We start from the raw sequence: 20,000 nt of genomic DNA, 5'->3' as shown, positions 1-20,000 counted from the left end.
GTGTTTGTGGGCTTAGTTCATCAGATGGAATTCTGTTTTAACAAATAATATTCTATAGTCATAAATAAATATATATATATATACATATATATATATATATATATATACTATATAATATATATATATATATATATATAGTGTGTGTGTGTGTCATATATATATATATATATATATATATATATATATATATATATATATATATATATATATATATATATGTGTGTGTGTGTGTGTGTGTGTGTGTGTGTGTAAATACATATAAACTATACGTATACAGATATGCTATGGTAAAGTCCAAAACATGACGGTGGGGGGGGTCGATATAAACAAGTGCCTTTATATTCATGCCCACAGCTAGTCCAGACCAGCTCTCAGGAACAACAAAAGGGAAGAAAAATATTTTTAATTTCTCCTTCAATGAAAGCTAGTGCTTAATGCTATAAAATGATACGTGAATGGAAATAAAAACATCAAGTTCTTCAAAAGAAAATTAGTTTACAAATATAACTTGAATTTAATAAACTAATCGAATACCGTATTTGTGGTCCCACATTATATAGATAACACACTCATTCAGGAATCGAGTAATACGATGATGATAACCGCTGTCATGCAGTTCATTTACGAGGAAACGTCTGAATTGACATTTTCAATATGAAAGTAATCCGCCGAATATGAAAATGATCACGAACGGGTTGCAAATTATTACTTCGGCAATTATCTGCCACCATAAATTACTCGTAAAACAGTAAAGAAGTCAGTCTCTCTCTCTCTCTCCTATGGGACGTGGCAACGTCCCCAGCTCACAACAGATGCGATCCCTGGACGAGGAAGAAAGGATATGGAAATGATTGAGGCAAAACAAGTACGCATCTGTTGACCTTGAGTGAGAATGATGTATACCTGTCTGTCCGTCACCGGTTACGTTCACAGATGTGTGTTAGTACGAATGAGACAGAGAAAGAGAGACAATGATCAGCGCTCGGATAATGTCGTCCGTTACATCAGGATTAAAAATAGAAGGGGCTCAACGAAAGTAATTGTCGCACAGGAGGTTGGGCCATTAAGGTTTCTGTTTATACACACCAACCAACACATATATATTATATATATTGCTACGTCTATAGAACGCCTCGCCTTCCCAGCAGAGTTTTAGTTATATTTAATTATAAAAGTAGAGCATGCCTTCTGAAGCGACTGTTGTTGGAGAGTGGGTATGCCGTAAGGACTGATATTTCCGGTCTGACGGAAGCTTAGGGTAAGAGAGGCAGGTCACAAGAGTAGCTAGGCTTCGAGATGGATTTAGGGACTTCTACATAAGACCTATTTTCCTTCCCAATTTGCTGGCGTGGTTTACCACCTTTCAGGCAATGCTCGAGGGCGGTTTTTGGAAGCCCCCGTGATTCGAACCAAGCAGTATCGCTCTCAGTCGGCTGCGAGACGTGATCTCGGACAGAGGTCAAATTGCCAGCCTCCCAAATTAGGCCTACCCACGTCGTGCTGGTGGACACGAACCCCAAGACCTGAACAGAGGTCAGGCCGCATTCTTCTACAAGGATACACAGAATATTGCATAAAGGTACGTCTGAAAGTGTAAACTTCAACCAGCACCTTTTACTACCATACGACTCTTGCTAAATTCATTTTCAATTCTCATTTTTACCCCTTCTACATCAAAGCCCTTTGTCCTCATCGGGCCACGTGCTCCCCTTTGTGACTTGTTAAAGACCAAGCTTTCGTGTATACCTCAGTGAACCATTCGAGTTTACCTTCCCCAATGTTAGAGAATTATCAGCCTTAATCAAAGCAAGAAGTCATTTTTCCTTTTATCTCGTTTTAATCTGGGATTCTTTTCCAGATTCCATGAGTCACGTGCCTTTCTCTGCCGCAAGTGTGCATTAACCCAAGTGAATGAAAATCAGCTTGAATTGAATGAGACTATAAGCCCCAACGTGGGGGCCAATACATTTAAACTTTTCTCCAGGCCAGCACGGGCCTTGTTGTAAATAAATAGTTTTAAAGTAACGAGCTGAGTTTTCTGGCGACCTTCCCTCTAAAGAAAGAAATCAATAATAATCAGTTTACGGTAAGTTCAAGCAATTCCCTCTTGAAATCCCTAAATTACTTCTGTTTACGTATCTAGCTTCTCTCAAGGCCCTATATACGTAAAATTGTCGACCTCGCCGAGGATCGAATCCGGGCTTGCTTAAAAAAGCTTGTAAATCGCGTTATCCGTTGTAAAACGTAAACTGTAATTATTTTACAAAGCGTAAATCAAGCACACTTGCAGGGAAGAAGGACACACTGACTCACGGTAAGGTATTCCATTCATTAATATGATTATTCTATAACCAATGTTAGCTTAAGGTACGTTTAAGTATTTTTATTGTAGAAGTGTGTTAAACAAATGTGAAGGTAGAAATATTCTTATTATTGTAACGGCCAGAGCGCCGAGCGAATTCTATTTTGTAAATCGCATTGTTGTAGGAGCACTAACACGTGTGCAGATAGATGCCAGAAAGGACCAGATCAAACTAGGAAGTGCTTTGCCAGGGTTTATTGCTGTATTAGAAAGCCTAGCTAGTTAGGAGTGTTTTACTAATAGTTACGGCAAAAGAAGTGTACAATTCTTTTGTCTGTGATATGTTAGGGTATTCATTTTTAACTTAGTTTTCATTCCAAGTGTTGGTAACCGTTTACCTCTCAGCTAATTCAGCTTAGAGCATTTTCGCGCCTGCGCGGATCTCAACCAGCTTTCGTTTTCGCTCACAGCGGCAGCCATGTTTTATATCCTTTAAAACATTACCTAAACAATTTAAGCAAAGTAACGTAAGTCTCAAAGTTTTAACGTAAATAATATCGATCTCGGTACTAGTATCTATCGTCCTGCCAGAGAAATTAACGTAATTCGCCTTGAATAAGAAACTAAACGTTGTGTTTGTAAATCGCCTCGCATTTACAGAGAATCAGCCGATTCGCCATCAATGCTAGCACACCGTGGTGCTAACCCGCTCTTCTCGCCTCACGTGTTCCACCTCGCATCGCTCACATCGGCGCGCTGAGCGAAAATTTCATTTCACTTAACGTAACCTCATTTACAATTGTTTGCTAACATCGTTTTCAAATCCTTACCGTAATTTTTCACTTGTCCTTACGTAAAGTTAACGTAAATCTTAAAAGTAGAGTCACTTGCAAGAATTGTTAACGTAAAACGCGTCTTTGTAAATTTCATATTGAAACGCAAATCATTTCATAAGCGCGAGCCGCTACTAGTAACGTAAAAATCGTTCAACGCGAGCGCGTTATCATTTTCATAAAATGTTATCCAAAGCAATTCTTTCACAAAAACCGTTAACGTAAGTAGATAATTTAACGCAAGTTGCGTCATATTAAACGAACATTAGTAGTTCAATTCAAATATAAGAGTTGTTCATTCATATATCATTTTTCACCCTCTCTCCGAGAGAGAGAGAGAGAGAGAGAGAGAAAACCAGAACCCAGTATTCACGAAGCCAAGAGTACTACATCTTACCATTAATTATAGCATGCCGAATTAACATTATGTTAGTCTCTTGTGTCTTTCATTTACACAGCGTGATACGTACGCGCATGTGTCCATTGCAGTTTGCAAACCTTTATTTATTTCATTTACCGAGTACTTCAGCGAGGGACTGAGCATTTTCAATTATCATTACCTGTCGTTGCCCGAGTGGTCTTGTTCATCTTTTATCACAAAAGACTTGCGTATACCGCAAGCACAATTCGCACAGCGTGCCACGCCAATTCATTACTTCCAGACAGGGAAGTCGTTACCAGTTTAGGACTGGCCACCACCAGTGCACGTCAGGTCTTACCATTTCACAGTGCCACTAATTCTTGACCCTGTCCATCGACTGGCTGCTGAAGTACTCCCACCTTTTACTTTCTCTCCTCCACTATTACACTCTCCCATGAGCAGTGCCATTTCACTTCAGTATATTTAAGTATACTGCATGTAGTGTCCGGGCGGACACACCAGCACGATACCAGTGCTCCAAGGAACGCCTCCATAAATGCCATTGCACCTGTACAGGCCGTACGGTAGCCATTAACCTGCGTGTCCGTCCTTACGGAACGCCCAAATAATTAGTGTGTCCGTGTACAAGGGTCAGTGATCCTTCGGAACACTCAACAAGGGAACGCCTCCCAGAAGTGCCGCAATACCAGCCCTAAGTGCTGACAAACCTGCGTGTCCGTCCTTACGGAACGCCCATTCATTAATGTCCGTGTACAAGGGGTCAGTGATCCTTCGGACCAATCAAGGGAACGCCTCCGAAGTGCCATCGCACCTGTACAGACGTACAGGTAGCCCTATATCTGCGTGTCCGTCCTTACGGAACGTCATTCATTAAAGTATCTGCCATTTTGGATCACTGAACCAAGGAACGCCTCCTCATAAGTGCCGTGCACCTGTATTGGACTACAGGTAGCCCATTCCAACGTCTCCCAAGTTGGGAACGCCCGTAAGTGTGACGTACAGCACACTTCATTCGATTTTTCACCTCAGCAGAAGGTGCCATTCACAAAGTGTCACCGAGCACAGTCTTTTCACTTTTCATTACCACATTGCAGAACCCATTTCCAAGTGAGTGCCACTTTCCACAGTAGGCACTCCTATTCCATTCAGTACCCTTTCCTGGCCATTATTTTCATTTTCTTCCGAGCCTCTACTGTGGCCTAAGGGAAATGTCTTCCCCTGCTTCCCTGCGACTTCTTTGCCAGAGAGCTAGAGAAGCTCGGAGCCCTCATAACTCTGGGCAGGGAGGCTGGGTTACACTGGACCAGCCTTGACCAGTGGATAAAGACGCAGCAGGCTGCTGCGCGCCAGCAGGGAAAGGAAGAAAGAGAAGCAGAGAGGAAGGAAAGAGAAGAGAGAGAGCATGAGCTAGCTCTCCTAGATGACGCAATCTCTCTGCTAGTTTCCAAGCCCCAGACCATGAGCTGGACTCCCGGTAAGAGGTGGTTGCGGAGGTTCTGCACCACTTGTTGTGTGCGTGGGCATGCTGTGGATTCCGACCAGTGCCCAAGTCGGTCTCTACCTTGGGAGGAGAGCTTCCAGGGTGAACTTCTCCAAGGCTACCATGTAGCCCTGCCTGATGAACAGTCTCCTACGGCCTATCATGGTACAAGTCATGGCCGACACCGAAGCCCAGGTCTCCCTTATTTCCAGAAAGGCATTGCCTAGGGGTGGCCAAAATCCAGACGAACGAAGAAATTCAGTTTGAATGGATTGACGGTAACCTCTATTCTGTTCCTTAACGGGTCCTCTGAATGTGGAAATGCCCTTTCTGGACCAGGAGACCAGGAAACCACATTGTGCCGCCTGGGGCGTAGTTGACCAATTTCATGATGTTTATCAGGTGATATTGGGCCGAGATCTACTAAAGCCGTATCTCCCCTGGACGCAGCTCCCACTACCAGATGCACCGGACACCTGCAGCATGCCAGATAACCACACCTCAATTTTAGGTTCAGAGGCTAGTGCCTCCGATGTCCCCGACATCCTTTCTATTTGTGAGCCTGGTCCTGATCCAGCGCGAGATAGAAATTCCTGCCGCATCCTGCCAGCCTTTACCTTTTTACCGCCTACTCCTCCCTTTTGGAAGAGGTAAGCCCACCAGTTAACCCCGAAATTGCTTCCGAGGGTGATTCAACGGAGGTTCCCTTAACCTCCCCACGTCACATCACTGCCAGAGAGGACTCTTCACCTGTGCCAGAGCACACTGCCAGCCTTGGTGACTCCGCAGATTCGCAACCTGTGGGGCCATCTCGGCCTTATCATCCAGTGCCACGGAAGAGGTTCTGGAACAAGTTCTGCCGAGACTGTGGCCGCAAGGGTCACATGTCTGCAAATTACGGAGGGTGCGCGAACCACAATATTCCGGCCATCGCAATGGCCGTCACCAATCCTTCTTCTCTAGGACCCCCAGCTAAGGGCCCTATAACCGTCGCACCCCTCCAAAGCCATTATCAGCCAAGCCACGTCAGAGCCTACGACGACTCTGGCGCTCAAATCTCCCTGATACGGGAAGATCGAATCCCCCGAGGGGCTAATATTGACAGACGTCAATTGATAACTATTGAAGGCATCAATCACATTAAACTGATCCTTCCGACCGTCCAATTGAGGGTCACCAGACCTCACTTCTCCAAAGAATGTACTCTTGCAGTTGCAAGCTACATCCCAGGAGGTTACGACCTCCTCCTAGGGCAAGACATGAAGTCTCCCTCACCGTTCAAGAAGCCTAGGGGTCCTAACCCCATGTCAAATCACTCCAAAGCACGGAGTCATCGAAATTCTACTTCCTCTAGGAAGTACGTCCACCAACAGTCTCCCCCGCTACCAAGGAGGGAGATTGATCATTCACAGTTCCGTTGCAAAACCTGCAACGTAATAGGGCACTCCACGAATTGGCCTAGGTGCCCTAGCAAACTACCAGCAGCGGACACTGTCCATTTTCCACAAGGCCTAGCCTTCAACAAGAGACAGGAGCCTCTGTCTCCCATTTCCAAGGGCACGCTGAGAGGTATTGCACCTCCGGTACCCGTCACAGGTCCAGTCGACCTCAACTCTCTGCCAGTGCCACTTGGCAGCACTGAGCAGTGCCAAGCTCCGTCCAGCCTGGACGTAGAGTCCACCACCGAACTTGACCTCTGCGCCTGGCCCCGAGCTAGCGCCGGCGCCTAACCTTATCAAGGATCCTCCTGACAGGATCCCCAGTCTACCAACTTCCAATGGAGCTTACCACAGCCCATGGCCAATCACTAGTTCCATTCTCCTTGAAATCCTTCAGGCTACCGCTGCCTCAGCTCCTGCCGGCGTTTCTGGCCTTACCCCAGAGTCGTTGCCTCCGTCTACTCCTAGGACTGGTATAGCCAGGTCCTGGAGGAATAAGAAGAAGAAGAAGAAGGGACGTAATTAACATACTACCAAAAGAGCCACATGCTCTCCTTGACACCTGTGCCCGAGGTACAGTGTCGCATTCAATTGCAGAGTGATCCTGGCACCTACCCAGAGAAGGTAGCCAGCCTGATCTCGTGCCAGTAGAAACTAACCCTCTAAACCCCTAGAAATTGTGATACTAACACTCATGTAAACCATGTCATAAACTCTTCCACCTTGCATTTTTCCCTCCTGGTAAAATTTAACCACTCATCATCCCCCAACGCATCATTACCTCTCATTATGTATTTTAACAATTCCGTCGCTGAACTACTGCTGTGCGTACCACACTCTGGAATGATTGCGTCTTCATTTAAACTGATTTTACTGTATTGAGTAGGTTAGGCTAATGATTTAGTACCAGGGCATTAGGTTAGTAGCAAGTAGAATTTTCAGTAACCTTATCTAGGGGTAGAGTAGACTGTCGTCACAGACAACCCGTAGTTATTACTTAGGCTAGATTACATCACTACATTAAGTTAGTACACTTAGCATCTTTGCCTATAAGTTAGGTAGGCCATTGTAGTCAGCCGTATCGCTGCTCAAAAAAACTTCAAGTTAGAGTAGGAGAACTGGGTTGTCGAGGCGATCAACTTATTTAAGCCAAGACCTTCACGCCCGAAAGGGAGTGAATGCCTTCTTAACAGGGGGAGCTGCTACGTCTATAGAACGCTCGCCTTCCCAGCAGAGTTTTAGTTATATTTAATTATAAAAGTAGCAGCCATGCCTTTCTGAAGCGACTGTTGTTGGGAGAGTATGCCGTAGGACTGATATTTCCGGTCTGACGGAAGCTTATGGGGTAAAGAGGAGGCATGTCACAAGAGTAGCTAGGCTTCGAGATGGATTTTAGGGACTTCTACAATAAGACCTATTTTCCTTCCCAATTTGCTGGCGTTGTGTTTACCACCTTTCAGGCAATGCTCGAGGCGGTTTTTTGGGAAGCCCCCGTGATTCGAAACCAAGCAGTATCGCTCTCAGTCGGCTGCGAGACGTGATCTCGGACAGAGGTCAAATTGCCAGCCTCCCAAAATTAGGCCTACCCACGTCGTGCTGGTGGACACGAACCCCAAGACCTGAACAGATGGTCAGGCCACCGCATTCTTCTACAAGGATCACAGAATATTGCATAAAGGTACGTCTGAAAGTGTAAACTTCAACCCAGCACCTTTTACTACCATACGACTCTTGCTAAATTCATTTTCAATTCTCATTTTTACCCCTTCTCTACATCAAAGCCTTTGTCCTCAATCGGGCCACGTGCTCCCGTTTTTGTGACTTGTTAAAGACCAAGCTTTCGTGTATACCTCAGTGAACCATTCGAGTTTTACCTTCCCCAATGTTAGAGAATTAATCAGGCCTTAATCAAAGCAAGAAGTCATTTTTCCTTTTATCTCGTTTATCTGGGATTCTTTTCCAGATTCCAGAGTCACGTGCCGTCTCTCTGCCGCAAGTGTGCATTAACCCAAGTGAATGAAAATCAGCTTGAATTGAATGAGACTATAAGCCCCAACGTGGGGGCCAATATCATTTAACTTTTCTCCAGGCCAGCACGGGCCTTGTTGTAAATAAATAGTTTTAAAGTAACGAGCTGAGTTTTCTGGCGACCTTCCCTCTAAAGAAAGAAATCAATAATAATCAGTTTACGGTAAGTTCAAGCAATTCCCTCTTGAAATCCCTAAATTACTTCCGTTTAACGTATCTAGCTTCTCTCAAGGCCCTATATACGTAAAAATATTTAAAAAAATATGCATTAGTTCAGTGGTTCTTAGCCTGGGGGGCGCCCTCATAGGAGGGGGGGGGGGGGTCAGCAATTTCCAGGGGAGGCGTTGAACCATTGGGAGAAATGAAAAAAAAATTCTCTAATGATATTTGTTATTCTCTTAACAAGAGTGAGGAACTATTATTCAGAAGTTTGTGGGAAAAAATGCAAAAGTATTTATTGCCTTATAACGTTACTTTCCTATAGCCTACTACTCTAGTTAGACTTGTTGGGAAAAACCATGTTTTGTAATGACCGACCTCCTTCCTTATCGATTGAGACCCCTTTGCTTTGCTTTTATTTTCCTTTAAATCTGGGAGGGAATTTTACTCAAAGATGCAAAGGGAGGGGGGGGGGGGCTGAAGGAAACGAACAACTCTTAGAGGGGGGCATGGAAATAAAAAGGTTAAGAACTACTGCATTAGTATATATTTTTGACACAGCGAGACTAGCAGCGCTCAGGATGAAAATCTATAAGCGGACTAAATTTGTTTTAACAAAGGCATCTGCTGATTAAAAACATACTTGGACTGTTCATCAAAACGCACTGCATATGAACAGCTCATTTAATAATGCATACCGGTAATTGTACAAATGACACAGATAATGCAAATAAGAACAGGAATAAGAGTAAATGATAAACATTCTTTTCCCAATTTTAACATATCCTTTATTTCTATTATTCTTTTAAAAAACATTTAAATGGGTAACATACCTTTATTTCTAATATTCTTTCAAAAAGCCTTACAACGAGTAACATACTCTTTATTTCTAATACTCTTTTAAAAAGCCTTAAAATGAGTGGAGCTAAACCCATCCACGGGAAGTAAATTCTTCGGGCCGGGCCCCTATTGCAAAATCGGTTTTAAAATGGCAAAAAAATACAAATGTATAACACAGCGAGACGCATCAGGCACATTTGATTCTCAGGAGTTATAGGTCTCCTTGCACATCTGGTGAATTTTGCTGAAAAGTGTTGCAAGTCTGCAGTAATTGTCCTCACAGACTTCACGGGTTCACAAACAGCGAGGGCTGAACAAACTTCATGATACTTTGGCCGGTGAGGCAACGACCTTGCAAACTGAAATGGCCAGCGTCGTACCTCGTATTCCTAGTCATATATATATATATATATATATATATATATATATATATATATATATATATATATATATATATATGTGTGTGTGTGTGTGTGTGTGTGTGTGTGTGTGTGTGTGTGTAGTATATATATATATATATATATATATATATATATATTATATATATATATATATATATATATTATATATATATATATATACATATTCAAAACACCCAACCAGGGCAAACCATCCAATCCCTTTCTACCACTGTTAACCCAAAGCAGCGAATCATGTACTTAGCAGTTATATACTTGGCTTTGAAAGGTCAAATGTAGAGTATAACAATCATGGGTGGTTGCCATCTCATCTCATCAGGACTTTTTTATAACCAAAACAATTTACCGATGAAACTACCACCGTTATGGAACAACCACAATAATGGGGGAACAAACACACACACACACACACGCTAATTGGGAATGCGCGTGAGAATTAAAGCATACAAATGAACCTTATTTCCAGGGACCCTTTGCTTATCAAGAAATTCAGCCTAAACGATCAGGCAAGTTAACCCATAATCAAATTTATCCTATAACAATTATATCAAGCAATTTAACCTGAGATAATCCAAAATTTTAACCTATGACAATTAAAACAATCAAGCAATTTAACCCATAACAATTATAACAAGCAATTTAACATATTATAATCCTAAAATTTAACCTGCAACAATTATAACAACCTAGCAATCTAACCTTGACAATCTGGCAATTTAACCTATGAAAAATCAAGCAATTTAACCGAACAATCTAGCAATTTAACCTATGACAATCAAGCAATTTAACCTATGACAATCAAGTAATTTAACCTATGAAAAAATCAAGCAATCTAACCTTGACAATCAAGCAATTTAATCTTGACAATCCAGCAATTTAACCTATGACAATCAAGCAATTTAAACGCAATTTAACTTTTGACAATCAAGCCATTTAACCTTTTACAATCAAACATCAAGCAATCTAACCTATGACAATCCAGCAAACATTTTACTTATTTCCGAGGGTCCCTTTGCTTACCAAATTTAAAACAATGTAACCCCTATCAATTAAGCAATTTAGCCTATCACAATCCAGACAACTTTTCCCTTCTCAGAAATGTACATTTCCTTGAAAAAGAAAATAAGTTTGCTCCTACCGGTAATCAACTTGAAAGGACCAGAATGATATCGCATAAAAACAGCTTCGTCATACTCCAGTTCAAACAAAAAAGAAAAAATAAATAAAAGGTGACATTTAGATATATAAAAAAAGTTTTCCTTCAGTTGGCTTTTTCACTTCCGCAATTCTTGTCATGTCTTTGAGAGAAAAGAAAAAAGAAAAAAAAACTTCGTGGACGGCGAAAGGTCCATCATAATGATCTTGCGTCTTGTGACGCCCGATTATATATAAATCAGTATAAGACTAACAAGAAATAAATACTAAAGCATACTCAAACAACATCATACATTAAGTGCTGGGAAACTAAAAGGGTATTTTAGACTTACGAAATCAAGAAGTATGGATAATAATAATAATAATAATAATAATAATAATAATAATAATAATAATAATAATAATAATAATAATAATAATAATAATAATAGCGCCTCAGTGGTGTGATCGGTATGGTCTTGGCCTGCCACCACTGTGGCCGCCAGTTCGATTCTCGGGCATTCCATTGAGGAGTTTGAGATGTGTATTTCTGGTGATAAAGTTCACTCTCGACGTGGTTCGGAAGTCACGTAAAGCCGTTGGTCCCTGCTGAATAACCATTAGTTCCATGATACGTAAAAAAAACCACACCATACAAACAAACAAACAAACAAACAAACAACAACAACAACAACAACAACAACAACAACAACAATAATAATAATAATAATAATAAGATAATAATAATAATAATAAATCCACAGTTGTGTATATATTTCAATATATTTAAAGATAAATCTGTACTAAAAACGGAAATCTAACAGTTTCCCGCAAGGTTTTTGTACAGATTTACCTTTAAATATATGTAGATATAAACATAACTGTGGATTTATTTCTCCAACAACAACAACAGCAACAATAATAATAATAATAATAATAATAATAATAATAATAATAATAACACAACGCCATCTGCCAAGGTTGGGCATTCAACCTAGAAAAAATCCTCTTCCCCTCTTCTAGAGATATTCTTATCTCTCCCAAAATTAAAGTTTTCTGTTATAGTCACCAAGGCCCACCTCTAGTCAAACTTTCGTGGAAATCCACAAGAGATCTCTCAAGGGGGCCGGGATAATCTTCCTAACAGAAATAAACCGAGAGAAAGCTTAGTCTTCATTGAGGGAGGTATTAAGTAAACAACAATCCCTGAAGTGCTAATGCAATGCTGTAACAAAAATTTCATGCATTGTTAATTGACAGCGGCGTTCCTTTGAAGAATTTCTCTCTCTCTCATTCTCTCTATTGTGGCATTTTCTTTCTTATGCATCCTTTTACTATGCTCTCTCTCTCTCTCTCTATGTGACATTTTCTTTCTTATACATCCTATTACCATGCTCCCTCTCTCTCTCTCTACTGTGATATTTTCCTTCTTATGCATCCTATTACCATGATCTCTCTCTCTCTCTCTCTCTCTCTCTCCGTGACATTTTCTTTTTTTATGGATCCTAAAAGCACCAATGGAACAAAACTCCAGCAGGACTTTCAAAACAGTTCCTTTGCTTTCGCAATCAACGTTGACTTCTCTCTCTCTCTTTAAGTCTGATACACCGAGACTCCGCCCTTTGGGGTGCCCTATGATGTTTTCCTGAGAGAGAGAGAGAGAGGAGAGAGAGAGAGAGAGAGAGAGAGAGAGAGAGAGAGAATTTCCAATCCCGTTTACCAAAGATTGCCTCGGTGATGCTTTCCCGTTTTTAGCAGCAATACAAGATATATACTAAATATTTCGCAGAAGTAGGTACAGTAACTCTTGTCTTATTTGACTCTGCCTGCGCCAGATGCGACCCGATACAGTCGACAAACCACCATGTACTTGATTAACCCCTTAGGTCAACAGGGTCACGCTGGATTTCCAAGGAACTGCGCCCATGCCCACCGTGCCCATGCCCAAGCTTGAAGCCAGCAGTTCTTGAAACCACGAGCTTCCCAAACTAGAATGACGGGTTCCTACGTAATGCCATACATGGATGGCGGTGGTATTAGAACGATGAGAGGGGCGAGGGTAAGGATGGATGGAAGGAGGGAGGGAGGGTCAGTAGAATGGGATGAGGTGGAGGGGGGGAGATCGTAAGGTGGGGGGTCCAGTGGAGCAGGCGAGAATACGGGGCAGGGAGTCAAGGCCACGTCATACACCACCGAGATACCATAGAGAGAGAGAGAGAGAGAGAGAGAGAGAGAGAGAGAGAGAGAGAGAGAGAGAGAGAGAGAGAGAGAGGTTGAACAAATGAAACAAGACTGGTAATGGGTTCTGGTGAGAAAATGTAACGACGAAATATTTCGTCATCTTGAATCTACTGAGTACCCTTACAGGAACTATAATATCCTTCTACGCTATTTCAAAACATCAATTGAAAATACCGCACGCTCATAAACGACATCAACATACAGAGAGAGAGAGAGAGAGAGAGAGAGAGAGAGAGAGAGAGAGATTAAAAGCTATAAAGACGTCTAGGACGCTTACTCAAGAGGAGAACAAAAAATCATCTTTTCGCTCAAATCTTGGACCCCGTCACCCGTAATCACTCCCTTCCGAGAGACCCTCCTCCCTTCCAAGAGGGGGAGGACTGTGCGTGTATTTGTACACGTGCACCTTCAACCTTTCTTTTGTCTTCATTTTCACTGCTGAACTCTCCGCGACAATGCCACGACGACGAATTAAGTGACAAAAAGAGAGCCAACAAGATCATTCCTCTTGCGTCATAATATGGCATGAGCTTTAAGACTCAAACGTTTGAACACATTTGGTCTCCTGATATATATAAAAGATACTAACCATGTGCTGTAATCCATTGGTGGGGAACCCTCTCTCTCTCTCTCTCTCTCTCTCTCAAAGGAAGACATCTCAGCCATCATTTCGCAACCACAGACCCTCCTACACCATCCCAAATGGACGATCCAACACCCGCCTTCCGTATGATTAAGTCGATCCATCCCATCTGCTCATCGTGGATCCTATCCCACCCAGCGTCCATATCACCACCAACAACCACCGCCCCCAAAAAGAACTCCTCGTCTTTCCGCCCGACCGTCTCTTCCACACTATCCTTAGACCACCCCGTTCCAACCCACACCCCACCATAGCCATCACCTCCTCCTCCTTCTCCTCCTCCTCCTCCTTCTTCTTCATTCCAAATACGGGTTCAGCCTCAGCGGCGAAGAGCCCATAACGATGATGTCGACTTCTTGAAAGCGTCACTTCTTCAAATAAGTCTCCAATGCCACACGCAAGTGTCTACACGCCTCTCTCTCACGTTCGTTTTTATTTAATCTCTCTCTCTCTCTCTCTCTCTCGAAGTTCACGCCTGGAAATGTGTACAGCACACACATTCTCTCTCTCTCTCTCTCTTTCTGAAGTTCACGCCTAGAGATGTACATACACACGCGCGCGCACACACTGTCCTTTCTCACATTCATTCTTATCATGTAATTCGCTCTCTAAGTTCGAAGGCGCGCGCCAGAAATACACACGTTTACGCCCACACATTGAGTATTGCACCTCGCAGTAAAAACTAGAGGCGGCGCTGGTCGCAAGACCATCTCAGGCTTGAAGAGAGAAAAAAAGGAAAAAAATCAGGAGCAGCAACTTCCAAACGCCTCTCCGTCGAAAACGCCATGAAATCGACCTTACCAGATGGCGGCCCCATCTGTAGGCAATGTCGCTTGATCAAATACACTTTCACCTAAGTAAATGCATGCCCCTGTGGCATCATAACCTTGACACGACGCGAAGCGATGCCCATTTGGTCTTTTTGATTCTCGGACAGCTGAATCACGCACAAACGTAAAAGGTAGACATGAAAAGGGACACTCGGGATTTCGCAGATGTCTGGTTCGCCTCGCTGTCAGCTCCTCTTATGCCTTATGCTCAACTCGCCTCCTCAAATTCCTTCCACTAATTGTATAATTCAGAACAGTATTGTGAAAACCTGAAGCAAACTTAGGAAAAGGTCTATGTGCAAGTTATTTTTTAAACGAACCTATAATTTACGCGTTCTCAAATATTTACCTTCAATCTTATCAGGGTTTTTAATTACTGAAAGTTTTTTTTAATTACTTAAAAGTGTAAATCATCCATTTCATATTTCCAACTAGTATGAGAGAGAGAGAGAGAGAGAGAGAGAGAGAGAGAGAGAGAGAGAGAGAGAGCAATGAAATTTAGGCTACAAAGCCCTGCACTGGTGCCCTTTCAGTCATCCAATGCAGAAGACAGTGAAAAGAGGGAAGATAAGAGTAATGGACACAAGATAGAGGTCATGAAAATACCAAAATGAATGGAATTGAATGGAATATAAAATTTAGGCCACATGCCAAGCACTGGGACCTATAAGGTTACTCAGCCCTGAAAGGGAAACTAAGAGACGTAACAGACCTTAAAGGTTTAACAGGAGGAAAAACTTGGTTTGTTTATATGGTGTTTTTACGTTGCATGGAACCAGTGGTTATTCACCAACGGGACCAATGGCTTTACATGACTTCCGAACCATGCCGAGAGTGAACTATCACCAGAATGCCCAAGAATTGAACTCGCGGCCACCGAGGTAGCAGGCCAAGACCTTACCGATCACGCAACTGAAGCGCTTGAACAAAACTTACAGTTACACCATGAAACAATTGGTTGGAAGGGAGAATACGAACGGAGGTACAGTAAAAGGAATGAAAGGAGTTGCAGCGGGGGGCCGAAGGGACGCTACAAAGAATATCAAGTAATGTATACAGTTCACCACACGAGGTGCACTCATGGTACTACACTCTTATGGAGGAGGTTAGAGTAGCTGGACGCAAGTGGAGGCCTAGAAATGAAACGAGATGAAATACGAGGATCTATCAAAGTGAAACTGGGAGAAAACACCAAGGATGTTCCAAGAAGCAATTGTTAAAGATATGTTCAAGAGCCAAGAGACGTTAGAAAGGAAGCGGAAATGAGAGCGAGGGGAAAAAGGCCGAAACGTGAGGTCCACAGACGGTGAAATCTGTGTCACCGGAGTCGTATCCAGTGCGTCGTAAGGGTCAGCAGTATGGTAAGACTCCTCCTGAAGACTCCTGACCTTGAGATCCCAGAGGTCTTGCAAGCACGACCACCACGCCTTCCTGAATAAAGGCGAGTGAATCGAGCTCGTTGCTTGCCTCGGAAGAGGGAAGAAGAATACTTGTTCCCAATACCCACTTTTCAGAGGACACGAGTAGACGATAGAATTTAGGCCAAAAGACTTCCGGCTGCGACCTACGTGGTCATTCAGCGCTGAAACGGAAACTGACAGTTTGTTTCTATGGCATTTTAACGTTGCATGGAACCAGTGGTTATCCAGCAACGGGACCAACGGCTTGACGTGACTTCCGAACCACGTCGAGAGTGAACTTCTATCACCAGAAATACACATCTCTCACTCCTCAATGCAATGTCCGAGAATCGAACTCGAGGCTACCGAGGTGGCACGCCAACACCATACCGACCACGCCACTGAGGCGCTGGAAATTGACAGTGAAAGGGTTTGAAAGGTGTTACAAAAAGAAAACCGCGCAGTTGCGCATTGAATCAACTATTAAGAGAAGGTGGGAAAAAGAAGAGAGATATTATGAACGGAGATGCAGTAATAGCAACGAATACGGTTGCAGATACGGCCGAAGTGAAGCTGCAAAGAACCTTAAGTATTGCCTACAGTGCACCACATTAAATGTAAAGGGAAGTTCAAACACATCCAGTCGTTGGCCTTCGGGTCCTGAGTATTTAATTTCCACTGGGAGTTCAATCAGAGGTCTGGCTCGACACCAGTGATGAATATTATTCTTCAAGAACCTTTCATTAATTTTTAGAAGGGTTATGTTAACTTTAGCTGTGAACAGTGTATGAAGTTCCTAGTCAACTGCTTTGGGTCGAAGAATGAGAAAGAAATCTTTCATCATTGATGCTGTTATTTCTATATATATATATATATATATTATATATATATATATATATATATATATATATAATATAATATATGTGCGTGTGTATAATCACAAGGAACTATCCGAGAAGTGAGAACACCTTAAAGGCAAACAAACTGTTACCTTCTTTCGCTTCGAGAGAGAGAGAGACAACGCCAACTACAGTTGTCAATCTTGCGTTCCAATAAACTTGAGCTAGTTTTTATATTCACTTTAAATCATTAAAAAAGAAACGTAACGGGGACTTCGGCAGATTTAGAATGACAGTCAAGTTATTCCTCTCACACTGTGTGTGTGTAATTTTCAGGCGACATATATGAACGTCATAAATAACAAATTATCATTATACCGATGAACGTTTAGCTTTCAAACAGTATATATATATATATATATATACTATATATATATATATATATATATATATATATATATATACCTAACCAAGCAGCAACTTATTTTGAAAACGTACAAGGGCCCGCCAGAGAGTGAACCATCCCTGTGGAGGGTACTACATAAAACCAACAAGTAAACAAGTAATTAGCTTCTTCCGAGTTGCAAAAGGTGTACTTACAACTCACGATACACGTGTAAATTACATCTCAAATTAAGTATCCACATCGAGAGAGACAGGTGGGGTGGGGATGGTGTTTTTAAATATACAGAATGAAGGCGACCCTAACAGTGAGGTTTTCTAGCCCCTTACCCCAAAACAGGGCCCTCTCGTCCCCTCTGATTGCGAGTCAAAAGTATAACACCCTGTCAAAGCCTTGCCCTAAATCAATGAAAACTCGAGCATTTCCTTCGGATGCTCTCGGTTTCCTCGTCTTTGTCAAGAAAGATATTTCTAAGGTTATCTTACGGATAACTGCAAATCGAAGATTTAAGAATTAAAAGACACTTCTGATACATATTTATATAATGGTAAGCAGCCATCTTTGAACAGATGGATATGCGAGATATGCGTACAATATTCTTTGATTTAAAAAAAAACAATCCGTAGAAAATAAAAAGCAGCAGCCTAAGAACGTTTTATAGAGAGCTAGGGCTTATGAGGTCATTTAGCGCTGAAACTGAAATTGACAGTAAAGGGGTTTGAAAGACGGAACAGGAGGAAAACCTCAGAGCAGTTGCACTACGAAGTAATTGTTAGGAGAGGGTAAAAAGTGAGATGGAAGAAAGAGAATATGAACGGAATTACAGTAACACAATAAAAAGAACAAAATTTTCGCTATATATACATGAGTGAAACCACAAGTAAAATCGTCATTCGCGAACTGAACAGACAGACACCTGCGTATTACAACGACGATACCCTTATAAAATCAAAATGGTATTACATTTCAAAACTCCCAGCTTCGCAGAGTTAACTATAAAATAAACAAAAAAAAAAAACGCATGTTCGTCACATGACGAGAGCACAGTCTAATCAAAAACCACCCATCCCTATCATTTCCTAACAATGACATTACAGATTCGGTGACGTACACAGCAGACGTGCCGCTTCCTCGTCATGATCGCTGGTTACCGCAATGTCAAGTATGAACAGTTATCCAATACAAGGATTCGAAAATGTCTTGGTTACCTCGTCCCAGACCGACGCCATTCCTCCCTTGACCCCCCTCGCCCCCTTCCTCCCCCGTAAAGCAAATGTATTGCGCTGATTTCGTCCCATTAGAGAAATAGAAAAGTGATTTATTCGCAACAATATTATTTGAACATGTTTATTACTAACAGCTGTCAGTATTCTCTCACTATGTAAGGTAACTTGTTCTATTAACTGCAATGGATTCAACGTCATTATTAGTAACGAGATTACCCTATTCCCTTGATAATGAAAACACAATGTAATGCATTGACTTCGTCTCATTACAGAAATGAAAACCTGTTTTATACACAAAAAATACTTATTTGAACATGTTTATACTGGCAGCTGTCAGAATTCTTACTATATAAGGTCACCTCCATGAACTACAATGGTTACAATGTCATTACTAGTAATGCGATTACAGGGAACCAGGAAATAAAGCCGTATTGTGAAGTACAATGAGGGAGTGGGAGGGAGTCGTTATTATAGTCCGATTTGTTTATTAAAAAAATTACCATAACAATTGAAGCTTGTCAGAGTTATTTACTATCAGATGATACGCGAGGCCTTGATAACATTCAAAGTATTGGAACAATTACCAAATTTCTGCGAAGTCGACACGGTACCTCATAACCCTGGAGACTACTACTCGGTTGCTATCAATGCTAACAGTTTAAAATTTCGCTCTCGTTGGTTCCTGTGGCTTTGCTATGAGATTTTGGAGGAGAAGTTCCTCGTTGGACGAGTGGTTTACGCACTCGTCTACCGATTCGGTAGTCGGGAGTTCGACTCCCCGCTCTGCCAACGTTGAACCAGAGGAATTTATTTCTGGTGATTAGAAATTCATTTGTCGATATAGTGTGGTTCGGATCCCACAATAAGCTGTAGGTCCCGTTGCTAGGTAACGAATTAGTTCGTAGCCACGTAAAAATATTTAATCCTTCTGGCCAGCCCTAGGAGAGCTGTTAATCAGCTTAGTGGTCTGGTAAAACTATGGTATACTTAACCGGCGTCCCCCCCCCCCCCCCCCCCCCCCCCCCCCCCCCCCCCCCCCCCCCCCTCTCTCTCTCTCTCTCTCTCTCTCTCTCTCTCTCTCTCTCTCTCTCTCTCTCTCTCGGCAAGGCAGGCACAAAGCTGTTCTCATATCGTAAAAATCCTGGTTGCCTGTGTTTGCCGGACCTGTGAATCAGAGACTGTAGACTGTAACTTGGACAAGGAGATCGTACCACTGGTCGTGACTCGAGAGCTGTTTACGATGTTCATTAAGGGGGTATATACTATGGTTTTTAACTCAAGACAGTTGGGAATGAAATTACCATTTCTCATCACCGTTAATTATCTAAACAAATAGTACATAGGAATTGATGGGCACTACACAGTCGCAACAAAAAAGTAATCCCTAGTATTGGATAGGATG

General features: G+C 42.2%; 1 protein-coding gene across 1 annotated transcript in view; it reads right to left on the bottom strand.

Moving 5' to 3' along the window:
• The window catches only part of LOC135205761 (chloride intracellular channel Clic-like), a 111,646-nt gene that overhangs the window by 79,557 nt on the left and 12,089 nt on the right, over positions 1–20,000 (bottom strand). The gene's annotated exons all lie outside the window — the stretch shown is intronic.

This window comes from Macrobrachium nipponense, chromosome 24, assembly GCF_015104395.2.
Source record: "Macrobrachium nipponense isolate FS-2020 chromosome 24, ASM1510439v2, whole genome shotgun sequence".
Classification (NCBI taxonomy): Eukaryota; Metazoa; Arthropoda; class Malacostraca; order Decapoda; family Palaemonidae; genus Macrobrachium; species Macrobrachium nipponense.
Note: the sequence above shows the minus strand (reverse complement) of the source record. Positions and strands in the feature narration are given on the sequence as shown.